The sequence below is a fragment of the Gossypium raimondii genome, chromosome 8 (assembly GCF_025698545.1).
Source record: "Gossypium raimondii isolate GPD5lz chromosome 8, ASM2569854v1, whole genome shotgun sequence".
Taxonomy (NCBI): Eukaryota; Viridiplantae; Streptophyta; class Magnoliopsida; order Malvales; family Malvaceae; genus Gossypium; species Gossypium raimondii.
In genome coordinates, this window is record NC_068572.1 from 52,913,069 (window position 1) to 52,936,693 (window position 23,625).

General features: G+C 34.8%; 1 non-coding gene across 1 annotated transcript; it reads right to left on the minus strand.

Moving 5' to 3' along the window:
* Positions 1–13,595: 13,595 nt before the first annotated feature.
* On the minus strand, positions 13,596–13,702 carry LOC128032107 (small nucleolar RNA R71). Its single transcript, XR_008188237.1, has one exon. It is a non-coding gene; the product is annotated as a small nucleolar RNA R71 (small nucleolar RNA).
* Between the last annotated feature and the right edge of the window lie 9,923 nt (positions 13,703–23,625).

Below are 23,625 nucleotides of genomic sequence, written 5' to 3' on the forward strand. Positions count from 1 at the left end.
GTTGTAAGCAAAAATATACATTATCACTAAGTTAGCCAAAACCGAATATACTTGTTTTCTAATGAAAAATTAACATTTATAACTAACATACTAATACAATATAGTTAATAATACACATGTATATGAATCTACTCAAATTACTTATATTAAAATAATTTATTCCACATTTAGCCAAATATGCATCACCACATATGCATACATATAGTTACATCATTACATATGCATACACATAGCTCACATTTATAATTTAACATTATACAACTAATTCAACAACTAACTTACCTTACTTTCACAACTTGATATAAGTACATACCTAAGATCTTTTAAATTCAATTTCTTATTTAATCTTCACTTAACTTTGCCCGTTGAACCGTTTGGAAGTAAAAAGGATATGCAGATAGTCGGAAGGCTCGTACAATGCCAACGTCCCAGACGTGGTCTTACATGTAATCACAGATCGATGCCACTATCCCAGACAGGGACTTACACGAAAACATAATTCGATGCCAATATCCCAGATGTAGTCTTACACGAAAACACAAATCGGAGATCCTAAGTCATGACATAAGTATCCTATCTATTCCTAGGGTTCATATGGGCTTTCAGATATTGAATATCGATTGAATCAAACTCGAAACATAACCCTATATCAATACTCACATTCGGCCAATGCATAAATAAATTCAATTAATTTACTTTTTCATAAATCATATATATATTCTTAAATTGAACAACATTAAAATGCTTATCGACTTACCTCGGATATCGACGGACAGAGTCGACTACTTGACTACTTTCGACTTCCCCCAATCTAGTTCTGTTTTCTTCGTTTCTCGATCTAAAAATATTCAAATTTAACTCTTTTATTCAATAATTCATTCAATTTAGTCCAAAAACACACAAATGAGAAAATTAAAATTTTGCCCCTGACATTTTATACTTTTTGCAATTTAGTCCCTATTGCATAAAACACAAAATACATAAAATTTGGACACATCATGCTAGGGCCGAACATTCATATTCTTCATAAAAGCCCACACATTTCATTTATTTTGCATTTTAGCCCATCAAAAATTTATTTTCATAATTTAGCCCCAATTACTCAAATTCATCGAAAATTCAAAAATAAAACATGTTAATCTAACACATATATTTCATATTTCATCAACTAACATCATAAAACTCAAACATTCATCAATGACACATTTCAAAATCATCATCAATTCACAAAATTAAGACCTGGGTTTTGAAGTATTCGAAGCAACAATTTCAAAAACGTAAAAATTATCAAAAACCGAAGTAAAACATACCTATAATCAAGCTAGTTGAATGTCGAAACCTTAACAAGCATGAATGGTTTTATTTCTTTGCTACATTCGGCCAAGAAAGATGATGATGGCCATCTTTTTTTATTTATTTAATTTTAACTTAATTTATTAACTAAGTTACAAAATTAACCTTTAATAATATATATTTATAACATATAATCTAAGGGTAATTTAGACCATTGCCGCCCACTAACTATATATTGGCCTTATTGTATCATAAATCCTCCATTTTATAAAGACAACAACAATTAGGTACTTTTAGATTTAACCCTTAAATTTTCATTTTACGCGATTAAGCCATTTTCTTTAATCGGTCACTGAAACGACAAAATTAAAACACAAAAATTTCACACAATCAAATTCACACATAATAAACACAGAAAACAATATTAAAATATTTTTTTAAGCTCAGATTTGTGGTCCCAAAACCACTATTTCGATTAGAGTCAAAATTGGGCCGTTACATACTTCTCCAACCTACATATATTTCACGTTAGTTCTTCCCCTCCCATTCTTGTTGTCGTCCCTTTGTGTTCCCTCACCCTCTCTATTTGATTTTTTATTTCAAAGTCTAGTCTTTTGATTTCCATCATCCTTGCAACGTTAAACATCCCTAATACTTCAAGAAAAACACCCAAAAATACCATAAATTCCTCCATTGTCAAGCTATTTTGGCATTGTACACAGATAATCGGTAAGTGATATGTGTTTAACTTCAGATATTTTGGCCTTGTGATCTTGGAATCATTGGATATAATTAGCATGCCATAGGATTGTAAGTACACACCTATATGTATAGTGATTTTGGGCGTTGAGGCCCTGGGACATGTTGGAAGGATAAAGGAATGTGAGCTAAGCTCCATTCAATGGGACACGTGAGGGGAAATAAGGAGAGTTTTAGCTTTATGCTTCACTTATGGGACATGTTTGACTCTATGAGTCTATATTTGGTGTGTTGGAGATTCGCGTATTCGATGAATGATGATAGATCTCACTTTTATGTTTCATAGCTCAAGTGCCAAATTATCTTAAAATGTATATATGTGTAGCGTGAAGTATACCTAAATGAGTATGTGGCCATTATGCAATTTATCTATAAAGATATTTTGAATATTATGATATATGCTTGAATGATAGGTGATTATATGTGTAATAGGATATATGCTTAAAAGTGAATAATGTTTACCATGTAAAAGAACTAATAATAATGCACGAGTAAGTATATTATGACATTAAAGTTGGAATTTTTAAGGTTATACTATATGGTTGTTTCGTTAATTCTTGATGAACTATTTGCATGGTAGTTGTTCTAGGCATTCACTGAGCTTGTTAATCTCACCCACTCCCTTCTTTCAACATTGTAGACTACTTGTGTGCCGGTGTGAGCGGTGTGGTTCCGGAAGGTGATCCAAGCAAGACTTTTGCATTATTTCATAGATTTTCTATATTTAGTTACATTTTGAGAAATGAGGCAATGTGGTAGACTTGTTATAGCCCTGTTGATTTCTAGACATTATGCTAGTTTTGGTTCAGTTTATAAGGATTACATGTTATTGTGATGTTTGGGTTCATGAACATGAGAATGCATTGATGTTACTTTCTCGAACATGGTTTCGTCATAGTCAACTGTTAATTAGGCCGTTCAATGATTCTTTGTCGAAGTAATTGATGTATGATGTTTAGAAACTAAATTGGAATGGATTAATTACATATGTATGTTGCATTTTTGAGGTTTGGAGCAGAGATATCGATAATCGGGTTTTAAAATTGATACCTTTGTGTTTTGAAACGTGCAGGAAGTCAGAATAGAGATTTGGTATTGATAAATTTGCTCAAGTATCGATACTGAAGGTAAATTTTTCGATACTTCACGACAGATACTGATAATTTTTTAGACTTTTATTTTTAATTGAAAAATAGAGTACAAGTTCGATATCATTTTTCTAGATGGTATCGATACCACTTAACAAAAATATCAATACCTTATTGTTAGTATCGATACCTATGGACCTGGTTTGAGAATTTTGCTGAATGGACCTTTCCATACCCGTTTCGTATGCATAACAAACAAGACATAAGCATATCATCAACCATAGCCACAAGCTAGTGCACTGAAACATAGATCTTCTGAAATTAACTGTAACGCCCTGATTAATTTAAGTTTATTTTTGTGGAATCTGACATAAATAAGTATTTGCTTTAGTGGTTGAGTGTTTTGGGTATGTGTATGAGATCTTGGGTTCAAATCCCACATTTGATAATTTTTCTATTTTTGATCCAAGACTTATACTTGTTGAATGGGCTTATATAAAATTGTCTATTAATCCATATTAGAATGAGCCTGCTGGTTCGAGTGGTAAGGGGTTGTTGTGTTAGAGGTCTTGTGTTTGAATCCTTGCGTAAGCGTGGGTGTTATTTTTACCTCGGTTGGTGGAGAGAGTTTGGATGGGAGTGGGAGTTTAGGGGGGTGGGTAGTTGAGATTTAGATGTTAGTGGGGAGTTGAGATATTGTTGTATCTATTTTTTTCAAAAATTTCGGTTCTCTCTCTCTCAAAAATTCTGATGTCAATTGTTCTTCGTCTTCGTGGCACTCTCAATTTTTTTTTCTCTTTTTTTTACCTTTTCTTTTTCCATTCAAACTATTTTCGATCTCTGCGTTGGGTTCTATCTTCTGTTTGGGTTGTAATTGGTAAGTATTTTGGAAGTTTTTTGTAATTGTAGGACATTTCGGTTGTGTTATTAATGTGTATCTTGTCACTTAGGAGAAGATGAAGGGGTTGGGGGGCTTTCCATTGGTGCTATAGTTGTGCAAAATCACTGTTGCTCATTCGAAGGTAAGGGTTTTGGTTGAATAAAGGATTGTTTGTTTCAATGTAGTTTCAGTTTGACATCGTTTTAGGCGGCTAATTAGACTTTTAAATGTTCAATCTTAGGTTTTGGTGGTCTCGGGAGTGTTTTCACATCAAAATCATACCAGGTGTGTACCCAAAACATGAAAAACTGAGTTTCGATGAAAGCTGAAAAAGCATTCTGTTGACGCCACAAGAGCGTGTGCCTGGTTGTGTGGTTGGCCCTGTGTGAGACACGATCGTGTGTCTGACGAAGGTGCGGTCGTGTACAAGACATGGCTGTTGATGGTGTGAGTGTGACAGTGTGGGTCACAAGCGGTAGGCCATATTGGGCATGTAGGTCCACATGGGCATGTGGGTTTTGGGCCATGCCATGTGGGCCACACGGGCATGTGGGCCCATAATTCTGAAACTTTCCTTAGGGTCACACGGGTCGTTCCAATTGACTGTGGGCCTACCGTAGGGTCGGTAAGTGCTAACCAAACCCTAAACTATGTGATCTGATATTTTGATAGTCTGCTCTGAGTAAGACACCAATTTGCATGTCTGACTATTCTGTATATATGTTTGGGGTGGGAATCGTATATGTGAAGGAAGTGATCTGTACAGCAACCATTCGCCTATATTTTGGCAGCTCAACTGCATATTATCTGTGATTTGTCGTATCAACACTATATGGTGTGTAGGGATGGGTGGGTATTTTTAACCCTACATGGTGTGATGGGATCGGAATTGGTCTTTAGAGGATGGGGATAGGACTCTATATATCTGTTCTGCTTATCTGATTCTATGATCTGTATCTAAAATGGACTTAAGTCTGAATCTGTATTTGACTGTGTATAAGATTTTTGTAAGTAATACATGTCTATTTCTGTAGGGTTACACACCGAGTTTATAAAAACTCACATATGTTCGTCTATTTTGTTTAGGTAATCTGCAGACTTAGGTGGATCGGTGCGACGGAGTCTCACGGTGACCACAAGTTTGTGAACTGTTTTTAATTAATGGTTTTTGTTTAATTAAGGATTATTTCTAGGAGTTTTGTAATTAAGGGACTCTCCAGACTGTTTGGTTTTATTTTGGATTTTGATTTTCGATTTAACTCTTTATTTGCAACGGTTTGCTAAAAACATGGTTTTTACTAAAATAAAGGTTTTGCTGAAAATAAGAACGGGATTTTCAAATATAACGATTTCTAAGACTTTCGTTGTAAATTATGTTTTGGCTAATGAACTAATTAAATAATGCTTTCAGTAATAGTTATAAATGAATATGAGTTATACAACTTGGATGATTTATTGAAATGACTCTGTTTTCAAAACCCTTCTTTGTAACATCTCCAGATTCGACCATAACGCTAGGGCAGGTTTGGGGTGTTACATTAACCACATAATAAATCATTTCATAAGAAATAACATAATTTAAACGTTACCAATTTTTCATAAACATAAGCGTATTTCCATTTGAGCACTTACCATTTCAATGCATAACTTATAAGTAAACATAATACAATTTAAACAATAGCCTGGCACATGCCTAAGCATCAAACAACAACACATTTCAATTTAATGTTCATACACATAACTTTAACAAATTCATCACATGATATACTAGTTCTCATGAACATATCATATAAACTTTCATACTTTCATGAACATGATTATGCATACTTAAATCATCAACATTTCATACCTTTTCATACTTTCATGTAGTTACAAATAGAAACATCTATCGCTTATTCCCTTTGTACACCCGTTGAACCACTAGAATAATATCGGATATGCGGGAATCTCACACACTGTATGCTAACATATGGTTGAAACCATTTCTTTCTCTTATCTCATATAAATGCTCTCTCTCGAGCCATAAATGGGTCTGCTCACACAAGTTGTCGGTTGGAACGTAGCTACACGGTGCTACTTACACAAGTTGTCAAGTAACCACAACACATGCCGAAAACTCAGCCCATAGTAGGACATTCAGGACCAGCACCTTAAACACCGTAAAGCCTAATGACATGTCATTTTTATCCTATATATTCCTAAGGTTCAAACCGGGTTTGTGGTGTTACAATATTTATCAACAAGCTAAACCAATAAGGTAAATATTCATCCAACCAATATGCCTAAAAGGCACCTCAATCACAACAATTAAACATGTAAAATCATATGCAAAATTTGTCCAAAATTTCAACTAATTTATAACTAAGTTTATGCCAAATAATTCCATTTTGTTTACCTATCAAATGCACACCAAAAAGTACCAAATATGCCATTTAACATTTAGCATCATAAACCATATATGCCAACTACATTTTTCATACCAAAATGACCATGTACAACTTCCATCATATAAGCATCAAAAGAACTATAAAATCAACCATCATAAGGCAACATACATATATCAACATAACAACCATTACAAGGCCAAATATGCACATGCCAACTTAACAACAACTCCATCATAAGGAAATGCCATAAGCACAAGCCAAAATAAATGGCTAAATTGTCAAACAAAACACCTATACATGCCATTATAACCAAGACTTAAAAACACCAAAATCTACCGATATAGAAAAATATAGAAAAATAAACACAAGGTAAGCATGATATGTTTAGTAAGCTCGTAACATATAACCTATGCTTGTCAAAACATGGCACAAACTTAAGATACATATATATATATATCAATTTAACATAAGAATAAACGGTTTATAAGCTTAACTCATATGAATTCATACTTTTCATTGTTATGAAAACACATACTTCCTACCTTCCATAGCAGCAAGGTAATTTATATCAAAAACTCTTACCGAAGCTTACAAGAAGTAATAACACGATGTTTAACACCATCCCATTTCATCACATTTTGATGGTTGTCACCATCCCTTTTCATAATTTGATAGCCGGATCTATCCCTTTCTATGATTCGATAGCCGAAGCCATCTCTTTTCATAATTCAACAGCTGAAGCCATCTGTTTTCATTGTTTGACAGCCGAAGCTATCCGTTTTCATAGTTCGATGGTCGTCACCATCCCTTTTCATTGTTAATGTTTGTCACCATTCATTTTCATAGTTCGATAGTTGAAACTATCCCTTTTCATTAGTCGATGATCGTCGACACACCATTGGATTTTTCTGTCAAGACACAATTTGATATTATTCAATAATAGCATTTAAATCATAACTTAAAACGCTATTTAAACATATGAACTTACCTCGACGATAAATGTAGAAATGGAGTCGATTAATCCAGAGCTCTTTTTTTTTGCCTCGATCTAGAGCCTTACATGGTCTATGTTGATCTAACTGAATAAATTCGATCAGTTTAATAACTATTCTATTCAATTCAATCCAAATTCATATTTTAGCAAAATTATATTTCTGCCCCTATAATTTTGATTTCATTATAATTTAGTCTCTAGCTCATAAAATGAAAACTCATGCAATTCACCTTTAACCCACCATACTCGAATTTCATGCAGGTCCCTAACAAGCCATACATTTCATTTATTTCACAATTTCACCATGTATATTTTTCTATTTTTCAATTTAATCCTTAAATGGTAATTTCATCAAAAATAACTTAATAAAATTTGTTTATCTAACAGCAACAAACCATTTTCTTCCATAAAACATCAAAACTCATACACAATAATTCATGGCAAAACCCTAACCTTTAAACAATTTCACAAATTAGTCCCCGAGATAGCTAGATTAAGCTACAACAATCCCGAAAACATAGAAATCAATAAAAATAAAACTAAAATACATACCATGCACACAAAACACCAAGGCTGAACCTAGAAAGCTTCCATGGGTTCTTTTTTATTTTTTGAAATTTCGGTTAAAGAAAGAGTAGAAAGATGATAACTTTGTTTTACATATTTTAATCATCATTATTTACCATATTACAATTATAACCCTTAAAATATTACAAATTTCACTAATACCAAGCCATGTACATCCACTATCTTCATTCTAATTACCACATAATGACTCATACTTTAAGGTTTTATAGCCATTTAATATCTTTAGCTACTAGAACTCAACTTTTGCACTTTATGCAATTTAGCCCTTTTTATCAAATTAAGCATGAAAATGGTAAATTTTCTTAACAAAATTTTTATACGATAATATTATCATGATGTAGAAATTAAAATAATAATAAAATACATCTTTTTACATCGAATTTGTGTTCCCAAAATCAATGTTCTAATTTCACTAAAAACGGGTTGTTACATGGTAAGGATATGGTTGTGAGCATTTTGTAGTATTGTGTATACTTTGTGGTTACTCTGACATTCACTAAACTTGCTTAAACTCACCCACTCTCTCTAACCATTGTAGATATTTAACGATTGTAGTGTGAGCAGTGCGGGGATGTGCGTAGCTCGACCAATTAAGCGTGATTTTGTGTTTTAGTGTCAGAATGAGCTGGCTGATCTAGTGGTTGGGTAAGTGTTCGTGTATCTCTAGGTTCTATGTTTGAATCCTCATAGGTGTGTTTGGGGAATTATTTTATTAAAGTGTTAAATTTGTATTAAGTTTTAAAAATTGATTACTTATTTTTAGTTTTTGTTTTATTTTGTTTTTATTATTTTTACTTGAAAACTAAAAAAAAATTCAAATTTTTGTTTTCCAAATTTTCTTTGCATGTTCCTCTTTTCCCTCTCTCCCTCCCTTTTCACAAATTTTCATTTTGCGTCATTTTGGTTTCCTTCACCTCAGTTGTCTTCAATCGTTTCAGTTTCTAGAGGGAGATATAATTGAGTATCAAGTAGAGGGCGTTGTGGTTCATTGATCGATTAGTCGTTTTATCATGAATTAAGGTGTGGGTTCGAAAACTTTTCTTGCTCATTATTGAAATTTTGATTTGGCTACGTGAAATTCGGCAATTATGGGCATGTTTTTGAATTGTTTAGTTGGAGTTTAGTTATTTCTTGTATGTTACTAGATTTAAACACTATCTTTTTGGGATTAAAGCGAATGGGAATATTTTTTATGATGGTTGAGTGTTTTTTAAGCAATTTTGGGGTGGGTTTTAGAGCTACTGTTGTTGGGAATACATTTTGGGGAAGAAATGCACATTTTGCAGTAAATTTTGGTGTTGTCTCGTGACCACATAGGTGGCCACATAGGCATGTGCCCCACATGGGTGGTTCACACGGTCATGTACATTTGAGAATTAAGGTTTCAGGGCCAATTTTGGTGCCACACGGTCGTGTGGATGATTTAGGGATTACTTGATGATTTCCACATAGGCGTGTGTTCTAGACACACAGCCGTGTCCTGTGGGGAAACGGGTGTGTCAGAATTTCACACAGCTGTGTCTGCCCTGTACATTATTTAAGCAAAAATGGACAGAAAGTTACACGGTTGGTTCACATGGCCATTTCTTTGGGTCACACGGGAGTGTGCTGCCTTTCACACGGATGTGTTCCTATTCACACGGGCGTGTGCCACCTTCACATAGGCATGTACACCCCTACATAGCCTAGGCACTTCCACACGGCTGGGGCACATGGCCTTGTGGCCCTGTTTCGCAAAATTTCAATTTGTAACATAACTTAACCCGTTCTATTTTTTGTGTCACCCAACATTCGTTGGGGCCTCTGTATAAGTGTTAGGGACTCCAATACACCCTAGTGTTGTGTCATTATTTGTAAATGTAGTGTTAAACTTTCTATTCGTTCAAGTGTATTTGTAATGTGCTTTGTGAATTGAAACCTCATCTGATGATAGGACCTGAGGAAAGTTGATATTGAGCTTGTATGTGTGTAAGAGCATTTCTGATTCTGTACTCTGTTTCGATATGTCTGATTCCAAATTGTGTGTATTTTGTATTAGCATAAAATTATGTATTTGATCGACTGTATATAAGCTTCAGTGTCTGTGTGACTGCTTGTAAGTTGTGCTCATTGAATCTGAAAGTTTTTCTGCATACATACATTAGCATAAATGTTTGGGTTGGGATAAGAAGAGAAGGAAGTCTGATATGATTTGACAGTTTCAAATGCAACACGCTTGTATAGCGGTTTACCGCACAGTACGATACTTCTGACAGCTCAGCTGCATGCTGTTACTTTCATGGCTTAGTTCCACGTACATGGTGTGTAGGGTTGGATAGGCCTTTTGAGGTCTTATGTGGTGTGCATGGTTGGTTAAGCTTTTTATAGCATATTCGTGGTGTGAACAAGGGACGGAGAGGTGTTTGGCTAGATGGGTGGGATTAATTTTTGACTTACTACATACCATATGCATCTGTTTACATGTTGTTTGTCTAAACGTTGGGGTACTTGTACTGTTTTGTATCCACTAAAGTACTTAGTCTTGTGTAGTTAAGTATTGTGCGTGTTTGAAATTTTGTAAATCCTACTTGTGAAATTTTTATCTGTATTTTTTATTTTTGATCGGTTGTTCGAGTAATGCTTTGAGAGCATTCTAGTTTGCCTTTTCGTCTTTTGCTTCTTACGTTTAGTTTCAGACTCACACTAAGCTTGTGTATCACACCCCCTTAGTTTTCCCCTTTTCAAGTACTCTCGTTTTTTATAAGTGGACTTGGCATGCTGAAGGTCTCAGATAGCCACGTCTTAAAACGAGCTAATAATTTGTTTCTCTAGTTTTAAGTTTTAACAAATGGCGTTGGACTATAAAATTTTATAAGAACTATGGTTTAAGTTACGTTTTGGGATTTTTTTTGAAATTTTTATTTTGGACTATTTTTTAAAATTGCAGACTTATGTTCACGAATATTTTAAACATAACCTAAATTATCCGATTTTAACTTTAAATGATTAAACATTTTTATTTGAATTTGGAAAATTATGTTTTTAACTAGAATTTGAAATAATACATTTTGTAAAATTTTTCTATGATCACTTCGGTGATCAATGAGACCTCCAAGACTCAGTCTAAACTTCTAGGGTGAGTTATGGGGCATTACATTTAGTGGTATCAGAGTCAGGTTTATAAAAACTCGGCCTATATTTTTATGTATCTATGTGTGCACGTGGTCGCTTTAAAAAAATTTTGAGAAACTTTACTACAGTAACTTGAAATGATTTGTGTTTTGGAAATGTTTTACAAAAATAAAATGTTTAAGACTTCGATGATGATCCTGGTGGAAATTCAAAACTGTAAGATTAGAAAATGTAGATTTTCATATTTATTTTGTGCTCACTTTCTAAAAATGTAGATATTCCAAGTTAGCCACAAGACCGATATGGATTCTGAAGGTAAGCGAGATTGCAAGGATCAATCTGGTGAGACTCTCGAGGAGTCGTCTTTAAGTGTGTGATGGGATAAATATGTATCTGCTTCAATGGCTAAGTGTTTAGATTGTATGTTTGAGGTTTTGGGTTCGAGTGCTCGTGCATGTAAGTAAATCAATCTGATTCAGTGGTTAGAGGTTCTAAATACGTGCGCAAAATTCTAAAGTCTAGGATGGTAGTGTTTCAGGATCGGAGTGCGCAGCGGGAGCATAGTGGTGGGATTAGTCTAAGTCATTTGTTCTGTTAGTGGAAATTTCGGGGACGAAATTTCTTTAAGGAGGGGTGAGTTGTAACAACCCAAAATATGGGGTTAGAAGTTTTTGAGATTTTTGATTAGGTTCAGTGTGTAGCTTGACCTATTAAGCATTATTCCATGTTTTAATGTTAGAGTGGACCTGCTGGTCTGGTGGTTGGGTGAGTGTTCGTGTATCTCTAAGTTCTGGGTTTGAATCCTCATAGGTGTGATTGGGGAATTATTTTCTTAAAGTGTTAAATTTGTAATAAGTTTTCCAATTTTTCTCTGCACGTTCCTCTTTTTCCTCTCTCCCTCTCTTCTCACGAATTTCCTTTTTGCATTTTTCCAGTTTTCTTCACCTCAGTCATCTTAAATCATTTCGATTTTTAGACGGAGATATAATTTATTACCAAGTAGAGGGCATTGTGGTTCATCGATCGATTGGGAGTTTTACCGCGAATTAAAGTGTGCATTCGAAATTCTAATTCGACTACGTGAAATTTGGCAATTATGGGTGTCTTTCTAAATTGTTTAGTTTCGATGTTGGAATTTAGTTATTTCTTGTATGTTACTAGATTTAAATGGTATGTTTTTGGGATTAAAGCAGATGGGAATTGTTTTTTATTATGGTTAAGTGTTTTTTAACCAATTTCAGGGTGGGTTTTAGAACTACTGTTGTTGGGAATGCGTTTTGGGGTAGGAAGGCACGTTTTGCAGCCAATTTCAGTGTGGTCTCATGACCACACGAGTGGCCACACAAGTGTGTGCCCCATATGGGTGGTTCACACAGCCGTGTCCTTTTGGGAATTTGGGTTTCAAGGCCAATTTTGGTGCCACACGCTTGGCCACACAGGCGTGTGGCTGATTTTGGGATTTTTTGTTGATTTCCACACGGGTGGTTCACATGGCTGTGTGGAATTGGAAATTAGGTTTTTTGGGACGATTTTGGTTGCACACGGCTTTATGGCTAATTCTAGGGATTTAGGGAGTTTTGACGATTTCTACACGGGTGTGTATTCTAGACACACGGTCGTGTCTTGTGGGCACACGGTCGTGTCTACCCTTTACCTTCTTTAAGCACAAATGGACAAAGAGTTACATTGGCTGTTCACACGACCATGTCCCTAGGTCACACAGACGTGTGTCTTAGCCACATGGTCGTGTGCCTCTTCACACAGCGTGTACCACCTTAACAAGGGTGTGTAGACCCCCACATGGCCTACGCGTTACAAGTTTTTGGCGTCGTTGCTGGGGATTGTCAACTATTGCCACAGTTATTTTTTGTGAAATTATTTATTTCCAATTTGATTATTTCTAACATTACTAACTTATTCTTTTTAATTTTTGTGATTCTCTTCTCAACATAGAGCAAATTATCGATTTAATCCCTATAGACCCTGAAATTGAGCGAACTTTCAGACAAAGATGACGTGAACGAATAGCTCAAAGACAAGTCGAGATGGACCTTGGAAATTAGAATCAAGACCAAGGTAATCAAGCCTATCATGTACGAAATCCGATCCTCATTGCCGATGATAGGGATCGATGCATCAGACAATATGCTGTGCCACTTTTCAGTGAGTTAAACCCAGGAATTAGAAGGTCAGATATTGAGGCAACCCAGTTTGAATTGAAATAAGTGATGTTTCAAATGCTACAAACGGTGGGCCAATTTAGTGGTATGCCTGCGGAAGATCCACATCTCCACCTTCGATTATTTATGGAGGTGAGTGATTCGTTCAAGATAGTCGGTGTGACTAAAGACACACTGAGGTTGAAGTTGTTTCCGTACTCGTTGCAAGATCGAGCATGAGCATGGCTCAATTCATTTCCACCAAGTTCCATATTTACATCGCAAGAATTAGCTGAGAGATTTTTGGTTAAGTATTTTCCACCAAGCAAAAACGATAAGTTGAGGAACGAGATCACAACTTTCCAACAATTGGATGACGAGTCTTTGTATGAGGCTTGGGAGTGATTTAAGGAGTTACTTCGTAAATGTCATCATCATGGGATTCCTCATTGTATCCAATTAGAGACATTCTATAATGGTCTCAATACACATACAAGATTGATGGTAGATGCTTCTACAAATGGTACAATTTTGTCTAAGTCTTATAATGAGGCTTATGAGATCATCGAAAGGATCGCGAGTAATAACTATCAATGGCCAACAAATTGAACTAATAGTACTAATAATTTTGTAGCTCAGCCACCAAGTCTGTTTGAACTAGTTTCCTGTGTGTATTGTGGGGAAGGTCATTCTTTTGAAAATTGTCCATCAAATTCTGAGTCAGTGTACTATGTGGGGAACCAATATCAAAATAGGAGTGAACAAGGACCCCAGTCGAACTTTTACAATCCTTCATGGCGTAATCATCCTAACTTTTCTTGGAGCAACCAAGGAAATGGACCGAACAACAACTTATTGCAGCAAATACCCAACCAATCTCAAGGGTTTAATCAGCAAGCTCCAAAACCATCTCAAGCTCAGGAATCAAACAGTTTGGAGAACATTTTGAAAGCGTACATGGCAAAGAATGATGCTTTGATCCAAAGCCAAGCAGCAACACTGAAAATTTTAAAAAACCAAATGGGTCAGTTAGCTACGGAGTTACGTAATAGACCACAAGGAACCTTGCCAAGCGATACTGAGAATCCAAGAAATTTAGGTAAAGAACATATCAAGGCAGTGGCATTGCGAAGTGGTAAAATTATATAACCCCGATTGATTGATGTCGAAGATAAGCCCGTTGAGAAGAATCAACCAGTTGTTGAAGTTCCTACACCAAAGGAATCAGAATCTGTAAAGTCTGGCAAGGTAAACCCTGACTTAGTTAACTCAGATATTTTAACATCTTCTTTAGATGCAGATTTACCTACTTAGAAAAGTTGTCCGGTTCAACTGAAAGTTCCATCACCTCTATATCCGTAAAAATTGCAGCAAAACAAGCAGAAATAGGAGCTGTAATTCAAGAATATTTTGGATGTTCTGAAGTTGTTACACATCAATATTCCGTTGGTGGAGGCTTTAGAACAAATGTTGAATTATGAGAAGTTTATGAAGGATATAATGTTCAAAAAGAAACGACTGAGTGAGTATGAGACTGTTTCCTTGACAAAGGAGTGTAGTGTGTTCCTGCAGAACAAATTGCCACCAAAATTGAAAGACCCAGGAAGCTTTACTATACCCTGTAACATTGGTGAATCTTACTGTGGTAAAGCTTTGTGTGATTTAGGAGTGAGTATCAACTTCATTCCTAAGTCTATTTTCAAGATGTTAGGGATAGGTGAAGTAAGACCTACAACTGTGGCGCTTCAGCTAGAGGATCGATCTTTAGCATATCCCGAAGGGAAGATCGAGGATGTTTTGGTAAGAGTCGATAAATTTATTTTTCCTGCGGATTTCATTATTTTAGATTTTGAAGCAGATAAGGAAGTGTCAATTATCCTTAGGAGACATTTCCTAGCCACGGGAAGAATGTTAATTGATGTGCAAAAAGGAGAACTCACCATGAGAGTTTGAGACAACCAGTTAACTTTTAACATTCTTAAAGTGATGAAATTTCCTGATCTGATAGAGGAGTGTTCAGTTATGGAAGAGATAGAAACCTTGGTTTCTCTGGAAAGAAATTTTGAAGAAGAGCCATTGGAGAAAGCCTTAGAACTTGACCCATTGGAAAAAAACTTAGTACTTGACCCTTTAGAGGGTGAACAAGGTGAAGAAAACATGGCTTTGATGAAAGCCAATCCAGGAAATTTTATTCAATCTACACGATTTGAACCATTGGATTTAGAGGTCACAGAATTTGTGTAACCCAAGTTGTCAATCAAAAAACCACCTACACTCGAACTAAAGGTACTTTCTTCCCATTTGAAATATGTTTATTTAGGTTACTGGTCTACCTAGCCTGTGATTATTTCAGCAGAACTAACGAAAGATCAAGAGGAAAAATTGATTGTTGTTTTAAAGAAATTTAATAAAGCAATAGGTTGGACCATAGCTGATATTCGAGGCATAAACCCTTCATTTTGCATGCACAAAATTATTTTAGAGGAAGGTGAAAGAGCTCAAATTAATGGGCAAAGGAGGCTCAATTCTATTATGAAAGAAGTTGTGAGGAAGAAAGTGATCAAATGGTTAAATACAGGAATCATCTATCCTATTTCAGATAGTTCGTGGGTAAGTCCGGTGAAGTTTGTGCCGAAGAAAGGTGGAATCATGATTGTTGAAAATGAGTGCAACGAATTGATTCCAACAAGAACTGTTACTGGTTGGAGAATCTGTATTGACTACAGAAAGCTGAAAAAGCCACTTGGAATGACCATTTTCCTTTTGGCCTACACTATTTAAAGATGCTTATGCTAAGAACTGTGATAAATGACAAAGGACTAGAAATATATCAAGGAGGAATGAGATGCCCTTAACAAACATTTTGGAGATTTAATTGTTCGACGCATGGGTCATTGACTTCTTAGGCCCGTTTCATTCTTCGTATGGGAACAAATACATTTTAGTTGATGTAGACTATGTATCCAAGTGGGTTGAAGCTGCAGCATACCCTACAAACGATACTAAGGTAGTCATGTGATTCCTACATAAGCATGTGTTTACACGATTTGGGACACTAATAGTTATAATTAGTGAAGAAGGTTCTCACTTTGTGAACAAATGACTTAAGTGGTTGCTTGACAAATATGATGTGAAGCACAAGATTACTACAGCCTATCACCCCAGTCTAATGGACAAGTTGAAAGAGTGAACCGTGAAATCAAAGGTATCATTGAAAAGGTAGTACGCCCTAACAGAAAATATTGGTCTCGAAGGCTCGATGATGCGTTATGGGCCTATCAAACAACATTTAAGACATTGTTAAGAATGACTCCTTACCGATTAGTTTTTTGGAAGGCATGTCATTTTCCATTAGAATTGGAGAATAAAGCTCACTAGGCTTTCAAACAGTTGAACTTTGATCTTAAGCAAGCCGGTGAGAGAAGGATGTTACAACTAGATGAGTTGGAAGAGCTGAGGTTGTTTTCCTATGAGAATGCCAAAATGTGCAAAGAAATATCAAAGAGATGGCATGATACTCATGTACAACCTTGCGAGTTTAAAGAAGGCCAGAAGGTGTTGTTGTTTAATTCAAGGCTGAAGTTATTTCCTAGGAAGCTGAACTCTTGATGGAAAGGACCCTATACCATCTATCGAGTTTATCCTTATGGAGCTATTGAATTATACAACAATGACAGAGGTACGTTTAAATTTAATGGTCAACGTCTCCAACATTATTGGGATGGTGAAGTTGAGCAAGTTGAATCATCATTCATATTAACAGACCCTTGATTTTTCATGAACTTGTCTTGTAAATAAATAAATAATTAGAATTTATTTTCTTAATTAATTATGTCTAAGGAGAAAGAACTTAAGCGGGACCGCTGTGACCCCTCTAACCTTTCCTAGGAATTAATTTAATGTAATTTGTTAAGAAGAAATTTTCTAATTAGGTTTTAAAATGTTTTTTTTTTCTTTCTAGTTTAATTTATTTTGTTTAATTTTATATCTTTATATTAATAGAGGGGATCAAATTTGGCCCAAGTACTAATCAGTTTTTTTTTAGTAAGATATAGTCTGAGTTTGAGACCCAAGACAGCAAAAAGGAAGAAAAAATTCATGCCTTGCCGTCATACCCATTGCTTGCCGCCCAAGTAAACCCTAATGTAGCTAAATTTTTGCTACATGTTGCCCTAATTTTTCCCTATATAAACCCCTCTCCATTATACTAATTTTCATATATCTCAAAGCAATTTGCTTAGCCCTAAAAATCTCAAACCTCATTCTTGTGCTGCTAGCATAAAATCTTGAAAGAAACCCCTAGTCCTTTTCTTTTATTTTTCTGAGATCACCTACTGCCGTCGCAAGAGAGTCGCCAGAGCATTGATGTCACCGTCGCACGTAGCCGTTATCGCTGCTGCACAACACCATTGTTGTTGCACATTACAGTCACCGCCGTAACTCCTTCGCCATTGCAAGGTTTACCGAAGCAAGTTCTACCCTCTTTTTTCGATTTCTCTTCTACACCTGTAAGTAGAAACTTTGCCGAATTTTGGGGAAAATACCATGTCTCGCAAAAGAACTAGATTGTCAAAGGCTACTCCTGAAAACCTGATTGTGATTGATGAAGAAGTGAAAGAGCGATTTGATTCAATTTTCAAGCATCAACCTATGATGTCGGAAAAAGGTTTTAACCTGAATAGCAATGATGTGATGGTTGTTTATGTGCCGCCTAGAAAGATAATCAATGCTCTCAAGTGGGAACAATTCTGTGATGCTTGTTCACTTTTTGATAATGAACTAGTTCGAGAATTCTATGCTAGTTTGACTATGCAAGATGCTATTGAAGTAATCGTTTGAAAGAAAAAGGTACCTCTTACTTCTAAGTCCATTAATGATTTGTTTAATTTACCTAATGTTGAAGAAGATGAGTTCTACCCTATGATGAACAATATCAATTGGGATTTTCTTTAACAAGTGCTTGATGTTGTGACAAATCCAAGATCCCAATGGATTATAAGAAATTATGGGAGCCATTCTTGTCGAAGAGAATACTTAAAACCAGTAGCAAAGGTATGGTTTTATTTTGTTCGCTACAGTTTTATGCCTATCTCAGACAGTTCCACCATCTCGATGGAACGGATGTTCTTGTTATATGCAATCTTGACAGAAAAATCTATTAATGTTGGGAAAATTATTTTCAAGGAGATTTATGACTGTGCTAAAAAGAAGACAGGAAGTGCTTATTTCCCATCATTAATCACTTCACTTTTCTTAAGGGCCTGTGTTAAAACACAAGCACATTTGAAGGGGCAGTATGTCCAAGGGTGCATTACAAGTCATGATCTTAAAAGGTTAGTAGATAGAGTGCATGAGCTAAACCAAGGCGAGCAAGAGGAACCAACGGAGCCAAAAACTGAAGAGTCAATAGATGGAACTGAAACTGAAGCTAATTCAGTTACAGACACTGAAGAAGAAGAATCTAATAAGGAACCAAATAGTCCTAAACTAGCTGAAGGACTGAAGACCCTGAACCTAGGGTTGAGCTAGAAGAAGAACCAGTCAAGCTAAGTGTTGAACCTGAATATACAACTCCTATGCCGACTTCTGCAAGTACTTAAAGGAAATTAGAGTTGTCAATTTTGATGGGTATGTGCAAGTTCATGCACAATCAACAACAAACTTATTGGAAATATGAAAAAAATTAGAGATGATTCAATTCAAAATATTTTTAAGAATATCTCTAATACTTTTGTTCTTGAGTTCCCGGATGCTATCTTTGAGACATGGATAGAAAATAATGATGATGCAAGCAGAGATGGAGCTAAAGAAGACAAGAGGAATGAGTCAGAAAAATAAAAGGGGGGATTCTTGCCTTGTTACTTATTTAATTGTTTTTAGGTCTTTAGGAATTTATTTCTTTAGTAATTAGGATTTAATTTCTACAAAATAAAACATAGCAAGCATGAATAAATACTTCTTTAGAAAGAAAAAGACTAAGTGATGTGGCAATGGGAATGAACATGTATAGGATTGGGCTATGAGGAAAGACTTGGTATTTAAGCAGTCTTATTGACTCACCTCTCTTTCTTTACAAACCTACTTGGTGTTCATTTTTCATTCATTACTTTTTTCTTACAATGAGGACATTGCTTCTTTTTAAAAGAGGGGTAAGGCAAATAATTGCTCAAATTTTTAAAGTTTTCAAGTATGCTTCAAATCATTTCTTTCATAAGTATGTTTTAATAAATGAATGTTTAGAGAAATTCTTTTTAATAAGATATCTTGGATGCAAGCATGAATGATGATTTTATCTTAGTGATTGTATGTTATCATGAAAAATGGAATGTTTTTATGATCTTAGTCTTAGGTAATGTTAGCCATGAAAACTTAGTTTCTCTTGAGATTAGACATGCATGAAGGTTTATATCTTTAGAATTAACTTAGTAACTTTCTTGAGGCGAAATCCTAGGAGACATAAAAATCTAAAATGATATAGGCACTATTTTTCTTTGGATCATTTGAACCTTTTCAAGCCCACCTTATTATATTAGACCCTTGAAACTATAATTTTGAGCTTAAAGGCTTGTTCATTGTAATAAATCTACATTACAAGCCATATCTTTATTTTTTGAAGCTATCCTAATTTTGTGCACAAGATTACTCAGGACGAGCAATGATTTAAGTTTGGGGGTGTGTAAACTGAAAAATATATAGGATTTTTCTTATATAATCCATCATCTTTTTACTTAAATTTGTTGTTAAAACCAAGTAATTGTTTAATAAATTAATAAAATATGCGAAAATATGAAATTAGGACATAGAAATTATTAAATGTGATTTTATACTTTATTATATAGTTTTCATGCATAAAATGGCTTATTTTATATTAATTGAGCATATTATATTTTTAAGATATAAAATGGGCCATTCATGATTAAACTAAATAATAAAATATAAAGTTATATTTAATAATTCATTTTAAATATTTCATTAATAAATTAGGTTTAAATTAATTAAGTAAATTGATTACTTAAAGTGGTTAAATTATATTATTTGGTCTTTTAAACTATCTACTATTTTTGGGCAAGTTTAAGAGTTTTCTTCTAATTACAAAATCGTCCAAATTGGGGACCAATTCAACCCAATTTTCGGCTGCACATGGATGACCATAAATCAATTTTTGGTTTAATTACACAAGGTCCTTGAAGAGTTAAAGAAATCAGAGATTTTCCCCAAGATTTGCTGGTAACCGAGTCTTAGTCCTGAGTTATGGTGGCACTCAAATTGACCAAAAAATCAAGGAAAAATCAGCCACATTTCCTCAATTCATGGCCGGCCACCCTTGGAAGAAGTTTCTAAAGATGGACACTCCTATTTTTAGCAAACTAGCTCACTTGCCTCACCTATAAATAAGTGCTCATTCCTCACTTTTTCAATCATCCCTCATCTCTCACTCATTCATCATTCTCTCTTCTCTCAACTTTCTTGGCTATCTTTCCCCTTCACACCTATCATCATCATTTCATAAGGATTTTTAGCAAATTAGCCTATTAAAGAACCCTTGGTCGGCCACCTTGGAGAGTCATCAGCAAAAGAGCAAAGCAAAGGAACGAAAGAGCCTCGTCAATCAGAGTCTTCGGTGACAGCCACTCTGAATTGGGTTTAATATTTCTTTTCTTTAATTTAATAGAAAGATGTTTGCTATGTGTTCTTTGTTCTTTTTCACAGCAATGATAGCTTAATTTTATTTAAGCTAGGATGATTATTTTGATTAAATAATATTTATTTGATTCATCCTTATAATGTTTGTGCCTAAATCGATCATGTTTTCAATTAAAATCAAGTATGTATTTCGTTCATATGTGATTGAAATGCACCTGAATTAGCTGAGTGATGCTAACCAGACGACGGCTAATGGATGCATAATTGAAATTTGCATGCTCAATTTAGATCCTAACCCGATTAAATTGTAGGTTGCATAACAACTCTAACCAAGCTCTGTTATCTGCATAGTTTTTATATTTGTGTGATTAAATTCTTTCAAACCTAACACGTCCCTGTTACCTCACACAAATGCTAAGAAACCCTTAGTAAATAAGGATCAATAAAATGCGTATTTACTAAGTAAAGGATTCTGAAAGGACCTAATGTGGTTTCCAAACTCATGAAAGATCGAGTTGCCATGGAATTTTTTTCCAAATGTTATTAAGCATGTTGATAATAAATTGAGTTTAATTAAAGTAATTGTCCTAGTTTATTTATGTTATAATTATTGCAAATTGTGTTTAATTTTACTAAAATCTATTTCATTCATATATTTTGCATACTTAGGATAATTTGCATTAGGGATCATTGCATTTAGTTTAATATATTTTAATCACCACTTCTCAACTATATTGTGTTTTATTTACCAAATTGTTATTATAATTTTACAAGTTAAGTGACTTAGCATAAATACAATCCCTGTGGAGATGATAACTCGATACTTACTTATTACTTAATAACGACTGTGTACACTTGCACAAATCAACGCGTTACAGGTACACACCTGGTTTTGTTTGATGCTAATACAGTCCCCGAGCACTCTAAAGCCACCAACGATAACCCTCCGTTTAACTATTGTTAAGATGAGAACACTGAATTCACCAGTCTGAGCCTTCCCCGCATGCAAAAACGAAGGAAAATAAATGAATTAGGGAAAAATCAAGAAGAAGAAAAAGAAAAGAAAGACGAAAAAACACAGAAAATTTCGGCAAGAGGAGAGAGAGAATAATAGACGGCAATTTTTTTTGGAAAAAAGAGTAAAAATTCGGTGATGGGAAGAAATAATATAAAATAAAACAAAATCCCGATAGCCCCCAAAATCCCTTAATTTTCTCCCCTAATTCCCACTACACATCCACTACTAAGAATCCCCCTATTACACAACTCTATCCCGAAATCAGAGCAAAAAAATAATACCCTTGCCTGCATAGGGATTCGAACACAAGACCTCCACCATAATAACAAACCATTTAACCACCAGACCAGCAGGCCCATTCTGATTTAATTTACCCAACAATCAAATAAAAGCCTATTGAATAACAGTAAGGCCTAATTCATTCAAAATACCAAAATTTTCCCAAGCGAAGGCTCGAACTTGAGACCTTTCAAACACTCCCAGAACACATAACCACTAAAGCTGATAGATATTTGTATCATATTTTCATAATAACAAAATTAGAAATTTTGGGGCGTTACATAATGAATAAGGTTAATTTGGCAAATGAATAAGACAACATAAATTAAAGTAAGGAAAAGAAAGATATCATCTTTCTTTCTTTCTTCATTGCTGAAATTCGACCAACCTTTATTCACTTGCATGTAAGTAATTTTCATCCCGTTCTTAATGATTTCTATGTTTTTGAAGTCATTATAGCTTAATCTAGCTAGCTTGGGGGATAATTTGAAATTTTGTAGAAAGTCTAGGGTTTTACCATGAATGTATATTAGTTTTTTTTTTATGTTTGATGGATGAAAATAAATGTTTGATGATAGTTGAACAACTTTTGTAAAGGGAATTTTGATGAATTTGTCAATTAGGAATTAAATTGAAAAACAACTGCATGGTGAAATTGTGAAATAAATGAAATATAGCACTTGCTAGGGGCCTAGGTAAAATTCGGCTATAGTGGGTTGATAAAAAATTGCATGAATTTCATTTTATAAGTTTAGGGACTAAATTGTGATGAATTCAATATTTTGGGGGCAAAAATGTAATTTTTGCCAAAATATGATTTGTGGATTGAATTGAATAGAATGATGTTTGAATGAATTAAATTCGATTATTTAGATTAAGAAAAGCACCGTACAATTTTAGATCGGGGAAAGGAAAAAGTGTTGGTTTAGCCTGTCGTATTTCTTCGTTTGTGATTGAGGTAAGTTCATACATTTTAATTAGCATTTTAATATGTTCGTTTTAAATTCTTTTATGTTGTATTATGATATTACATCCCTACAGAAATATCCAACAAAGTTTCGGTAACTTTCAGATCTCGTTTGAACCTTAGGAATATATAGGATACGAATGACATGTCATTCGGGGTTACCATGTTTTGGGTGCTGGTCCTGAACGTCTTACTGGTGGTTGAGTTTTTGGCTTGTGTTGAGGTTACTTGAGGGCTTGTGTGAGCAGCACTGTGTAGCTACATTCCGAGCAATAGCTTGTGTGAGCAGACCCACTTATGGCTCGATAAAGAGCATTCATATGAGAAAAGAGAAAGAAACGGTTTCGACCATATGTTAGCACACAGTGTGTGAGATTCTTGTGTATCTGATATTATTCTAGTGGTTCAACGGGTATACAAAATGGAAGGAACGGTAGATGCTTCAATAATAATGCCAT